We start from the raw sequence: 6,056 nt of genomic DNA, 5'->3' as shown, positions 1-6,056 counted from the left end.
CCACCCCGGGAACTGCCCCAGGGCAGCAGCAGCTACAGCCTTGTCGTTGCAGCCCCTGGAGCTCAGCTTCTCAGATGGGAATTTGTCTCTCATTTTCCAGGGAGGGGCTCTCAGGCCTGGGCACCTGTCAGCCGGATGGGGCAGGGCCGACCAGGATATCTGGCCGTGGCTGCCCCTCTGGAGGTCAAAAAGGTCCTGGGTGGGGGAGGAAGGTGGGTCAAGGGCTCACGCCACTCCGCCCTGGCTCGGCCAGTCCTGGTGACTCAGTGAGTGTGGTCGGCAGGAAGCGGCCATCCCAGGTCATAGTTCTGGGACCCTGATAAAGCCATCCTGAGCAGAGGGGACACTGGGGGCCTCTTTACAGAACCACAGAGCCCAGCAATACATTGGCTTCCAGGAGTGAAGAAGAGGGAAGAGAGGACAAGTGGTTCTGGAGGACTTCCTGGAGGAGGCGGGGTAGAGATTTGCATAGTCAACAAAGGAGGAAGCTTTCAAGAACACTGTAAGTGCCAAGGCACGGGGGTGGGGGACGACCTGCAGGGTGCCGTGGCGAGAGGAAGGTCCTGGCTGGAGTGGACACGGCAGGTGGAGCACTGGGAGGGTGAGGGTTAGGGTCAGGGTCAGGGTTAGGGTTAGGGTTAGGGTTAGGGTTAGGGTTAGGGTTAGGGTCAGGGTTAGGGGGGGCGGTGGGGCAGGCCGGGCAGAGAGCCAGGAGCCAGGCAGGGGGGTGTGAGCTCCAGCACCAGGCCAGTGGGGGACACGGGACAAGGCCACTGAACGAGGGAAGGACGGGGCAGGAGGGGCACAGGGGAATCCGGAGGCCGAGAGCAGGACAGTCCACCCCGGCTCCACTGGAGAAGCAGAGGCCCCTGCCTCTCGGCGGCCTGGGTCTGTCCCTCCCTTCCACGGTCTGATGCTCTTTTCTGCTGGTTGTCATGAGTAGCAGGGCATTTGCTCCTGGGGAGGTAGCAGCTTGGGGGTGAAGATGCCAAGGGCGGGGTCTCAGTAGCACGGTTTGCTGAGATTCCCACCCAAATAAAACATGAAGAAAGGCCCAAGCAGCGCTGCAAATAGTTGTTGATAATTTGAAGGTCTGCGTTTATTGTCTTTAACACAAAAACAACCTCGATGCAATATAATCTTCCTAGTCACAAGGCAATTATAGGATTGATGAGTAACATCATGCATTACAGGCGGGAGGCTTGGTGGGTGTCTCTCTGCCATGATGGACCCCGCGATGCATACATAGCTGTGTTTGAAGCTAATGCAGCGACTCACCTGAAGTGGGGTCCTTCCGGAATGTGAAGTCTCCACCAGGTGGACCTTCTGACCCCACCTCCACCCTCATACTGGCAGGGCGGGCACTGGGAAGGCCTGGGCAGTTCCCATGCCCTCCGCCTGGCAAAGACACTTGCCTCTTTACGGAAGTGGATGCAGAAAGACCGCACAAGTGGGTCCACAATGAAATTCAAATGATTTTTATAGGGAAATGCTAGGCAGCCAAGGCCCTGGGTCTGGACAGTGTTGGGCTCTGCGGGCGCCGGGGGGCCTGGCACATCTCTTCCCGCAGTTTCGGCAACGCGTGTGCCGTGGTGCCCCCAGCACGGAGGGGGGCTTCTCCCCACTCTGCTGTCTGCCTTTCCTGGAACTTAGGGTGCCCCGGGTGTCCTTAGGGCTCAGGGCTCTAAGGGGGGCAGGGAAGTCCAGACTCCATCTTTTTCTACTCAAAACCTAATCTCTAACTCCAGGCTCTCTGAGCAATTTCCAGCTGGTGGCTTCTAAAGAGAACATGACACCGCCCGCATCTGCCTGCCCAGACGCTGAGTTATCACCGGCGGAATAAGCCAGATCCAAGTAAGCGCTTGTGAATGAGGGTCTCTGTTCTCCTGGGCCCAAAGCTCCCATCACCGCCGCCAGAAGGGCAGCCCGGGCTGGGACGGTAAACACGTGTTACTCCATGTGATTTATCTGTGAATCTGTAACCCCAGGGAGAGCCTCCCCCGTCCACCAGCGCTTTGGGAGAATGCCCGGGACCTGTGCAGGGGAATCAGATTCCCCAGCAGCTGCCTTCAAAGGCCGCAGATACTCTAAAAAAGACAAAGATGGAATTGAAACCCCCGAGAGTCACCTTGCTGGGGAGACACAAAGAGTGAGGAACAGTGGGGAGGTTCGTGGCCCTGAGTCAGCCCTTCACAATTTGCCTGGACCAGCCAGCAGGCGTTTGCACCGAGCTGGACAGTGTCCCGGCCCAGCGAGGCCGACATCTCAGTTCACATCAGAGGTTAGCAAAGCAGTGCGGTTGGAACACGGAGATCCTGCCATGACGGTGGCAGCTTGAGTGGAGGGCCTGCGTGCCCCCAACACGGCACTGAGCACTGTGAGAGGGGCGGGAAGCTGACAAAGTGACCCAGGGAAAGGTCAGCAGGCAGCCATGCAGAGGCCAGAGACATCTGCTCTGCTCCAAAGGGGCTCTCCCCGCCTAGGGTGGAATTACAACCCTGAGGACAGAAAACGGTTTGACCGTCCCTAGATTCTTGCTGCCAAAGACCCTCCCAGTGGCCCATGCCCTCCTCTCACTTGACAAGCTTAATCCCCCATGAAGCCCTGCCTTCCAGGAAGTTTGGACGTTTCTGGGCTGAGTCTCTTCCTGGGACCACTCTGACCTCAGGATTCTCTTCTTTGGTAAGCCAGCTGTCAGCCCACACCTGGACCGCACTGAATAATCATCCTCACCTGGCCATAGCGTCTAACAGGTCACAACAGCTCACACAGCCACTGTCTGTAACCAAGCCTGATCTCCTTAACCTTCAGCAAAATCCTCTTTCTCATGCGAAACAGTGAAATCAGCCTACTTTGTTGCAACATGTTTTCATCATTTCTGAGATGTAGTGTCAATTGTCATTAGGTGGAAATGGACATCTTGGGAAGTCAAAAAAGGAAGAACATTGGCAGTTTCAAATGATACAACTGATACATATGCAAAATTCACCAAAATAGAAGTGAACATAGGATTTTAAGTGTTCTTCAAATAAAGCACGCTAGCTAAGCTATGTTGTTTTCGGATACCATGTCTGATGGTCCCTTTTCCAGGCCAGACCACCAGACCGCGGTGTCAAGTCTCGTGTGGCAGCGGGGGAGCTTCCTGTTTCCAACGACATGGAGAATGTTTCTGTCTCTCTCTCTTCACTTCTCGTCTGATCTCAGGAGGAGACACACTTTCCCCAAAGTGAGATGTCCACAGAGCCAGCTGAAGTCCGTGGAGAGCGGGGGTGTGTCCGCACCAGCTCCTCCATTTCAGTTCTTGGCGGGAGGGGCGCCAAACACTATGCCAGGCGACAACGATTGACCATAAAAATGTGAAGCACCTGTTCTGAGCCCCCTCGAGCTGCTGGGACAGGCAGCAGAGGGGAGCCAGAGGGACCTGGGTTCGTGCTTTCCTTCCCTTTTAATGACTTCCTCTGCAGACAAAGCCCCACCGGGATAGAACTTACCGAGTTCAGAATGTTCCAGGACACTTTATCAGGCTGCCCTTGTTCTCAAAGGCTGCTGCGCTCTGCGGGTGACCTCTTGGGCCTCCTCCCACGCCTCCTAGCTCCTCCAAGGCGAGGAGAGAGTCTCCCGACCCCACAGTGCTGGTGGCCAGGGTCTGAGCTAGATCTTGGACCCCTTGACATCCGGGGCTGCCCCCGTGGCAGGCTGCACAGCACGTGGTCCCAGGGCGCACAGGTGTTCCCGGGGCCCCTCAAGGTGCCTGAGCTCACGGTTACCCTTGAGCACCAGAGATCTGCGCTTTGCATTAATACACCTGAAATGTTTGTTCCCGATTTACCTTTCAAATTGTGCCTGTAGCCGAGTCCTGTGGGAGGATCCCTGGTGCAGACACGGTCCAACAAGACAAGGCTCCTTGGGGGCCTCAGGGCCGGTGTTTCCCCCCAGGGCGGATGAGGGCCTCTGTGGCCTGTGGGCAACGGAGGCAATGCCCCAAAGGGAGCTGGCTCCTTCCACCCTCTCGTTCCTCTGTGCCAGTCACATCCAAGAAAACGTCTTCTTAGTGACAGCCCATCTCCAGCACCTGTCTGACACTCGCCAGTGTCCCTTTACAAACAAGGAAAGAGCAGGTCTAAGGCTCAGGGGCCCTTCGCAGGCAGCAGTATTTGGCTAAAATCAAATACCACTTTCTCTTTTACCTATTTTTTATGGTAACCTCTCTATGGTAATGACACAGATTTACCTTTTAAAAACTAAACTCACTCTTTTAGTAACATACATACATTGTTCAGAGGAAAAAAAAGTGTAAATAATGGTTTCAAGGAATAAAATCCAAAATGAAGTTTGGAAACACCAAGTCTGATCCTGCTTCTGACATCTGAAATGCTTTCACAGCATCACCATCAGAAGATCGGCTAGTTCTGCTCACACACCTCCCGTGACGGGGAGCTCACTACCTACAAAAGGCATCTCCATTCGGCTCTCCTGGGAAATGCTGCTGCCAGCAGTTTCCACACTGAGCCCAGGTCTGCAGGGCAGCTCAATTCCCTGTCCTCATGGGGAGATCTTCATGGAGCGGGCACCCGTCCACTCCCAGCAGCCTCCTCTGCCAGGCAGAACGGCCGACTCCCCAGCAGTTCCTCATCCTCTTGGAAGGAACTTCTCCAACCAGGAACAACAGTCGCTGGTTTTTCACTCTTAAAGGGTAGTGCCAGGAGCGGAGACCAGTCTTCTAGGAGTAACTGGACCTCGCCCCAGCTTCCAGGAGTGGAGGCATGGAGGCGGCCGGGAGCCCTGCAGACATCACCAGGGACTCCCAGGACCAGATGTGAGTGGGCAAAAGCCCAGCACTGAAGGAAGAGCATTTCACAAATAACTGTGTGAACGGGACATTCTCCCATAAGCCCCAGCACCTCCTTCTCTGGCTCTGACTCCCCACCCCCGCACAGGAAGAGGCCAGCCTCTTGCATCTCCTTTGTGGTTCCATGGGCTTTACCAGGCTAAGGTCACACTGGTCATTACTCCCTTACCCAACTTATCTCAGGATTCAAATACACAAACACACACACACACACACACACACGGTTGACTTTTGTAGGCTTCTTTTTAAAATAAATTGATTTTAAGGAAAATAAAAAGGAAAAATTGTGGAATGTTATTGTGATCAGCTATTAATATGTCACTTGGCAACTCTTATGAGCCCTTACATGGGCCAACCTCTGGCCCTGTTTTATTTCATTCAATGTTTTCAACAGCCCTTTAAGGAAGCTCCATCATCACTCCTCTTTCACAGATGAGGAAACTGAGGCTCAGAGGAATTAAGCACTGTGTTCAAGGTCACACAGCAGGAATATTGGGAGGATTCAAACAGGCCCCCCTGTTGAGGGCAGTGTGTCTGGTGCCTCCCCCTCTCCTGACATCAGCGCTGACGTCAAAAGAGGATCGTTTTACTGAAAAGGCAACAGACGGAAAACAGTGGATTCCCCAGGGGAAGGTGCTGGCCTCACCATGCGCCCAGGGCACGTCCCCAAACCCGCATTCCCAACCCCCACGGGCGCCGGGGCCCACCAGAGGGGCTGCTCCCAGGTGGGCGTCCCAGCCCGGACCTGGGTCCAGACCACTCCTGCGCCTCTGCCCCGGCCCCCACCTGGCCACAGGTGGCCTTGCCGAAGGGGTAGTGCGGGAAACTCCCTCCCTCCCACGTCCTCTCCCAAGGTCTCGGCCCTACACGCCCTGCTTCAATTCCGAGTCAGTTCGAAACTGAGTAGTCGCGCGGCCTGGGGAGCACACTTCACCGCTCGGCTCTCGGTTTCCCAGCCTGTAGCTCGGAGATCGGGGTTTCTTGGGGTTGGGAGGGATTAGTCAGCGAAGGCGCGCGCCGGCGCCCGTGCGGCGGCGACCTGGGGGATGCAGGGGCGTCCCAGCCCCCGCCCCTCCTCCCTTCGCCCCGTCGGGTCTCGCGCCCCCTCCTCCCTGCTCCAGCCCCGGGCCCCGCCCCTCGCCAGCTCCCTCCCCAGCTCCCTCCCCAGCCGCGCACTCAGGCCTCAGTCACCTCTCGGTGGGCGGGC

The 6,056-nt window shown here is 56.2% G+C and overlaps 1 long non-coding RNA gene across 2 annotated transcripts; it reads left to right on the top strand.

Moving 5' to 3' along the window:
* The first annotated feature begins 418 nt into the window (after window positions 1-418).
* Window positions 419-2,597, top strand: LOC133104303 (uncharacterized). 2 transcript variants are annotated; one of them, XR_009703521.1, is made up of 3 exons: window positions 419-502; window positions 1,749-1,854; window positions 2,531-2,597. It is a non-coding gene; the product is annotated as an uncharacterized LOC133104303 (long non-coding RNA). The 2 variants fall into 2 exon arrangements; XR_009703520.1 differs by lacking the exon at window positions 2,531-2,597 and adding an exon at window positions 1,989-2,188.
* The last annotated feature ends 3,459 nt before the right edge of the window (window positions 2,598-6,056 follow it).

The sequence above is a fragment of the Eubalaena glacialis genome, chromosome 13 (genome assembly GCF_028564815.1).
Source record: "Eubalaena glacialis isolate mEubGla1 chromosome 13, mEubGla1.1.hap2.+ XY, whole genome shotgun sequence".
In the NCBI taxonomy this organism is placed as follows: domain Eukaryota; kingdom Metazoa; phylum Chordata; class Mammalia; order Artiodactyla; family Balaenidae; genus Eubalaena; species Eubalaena glacialis.
Note: the sequence above shows the minus strand (reverse complement) of the source record. Positions and strands in the feature narration are given on the sequence as shown.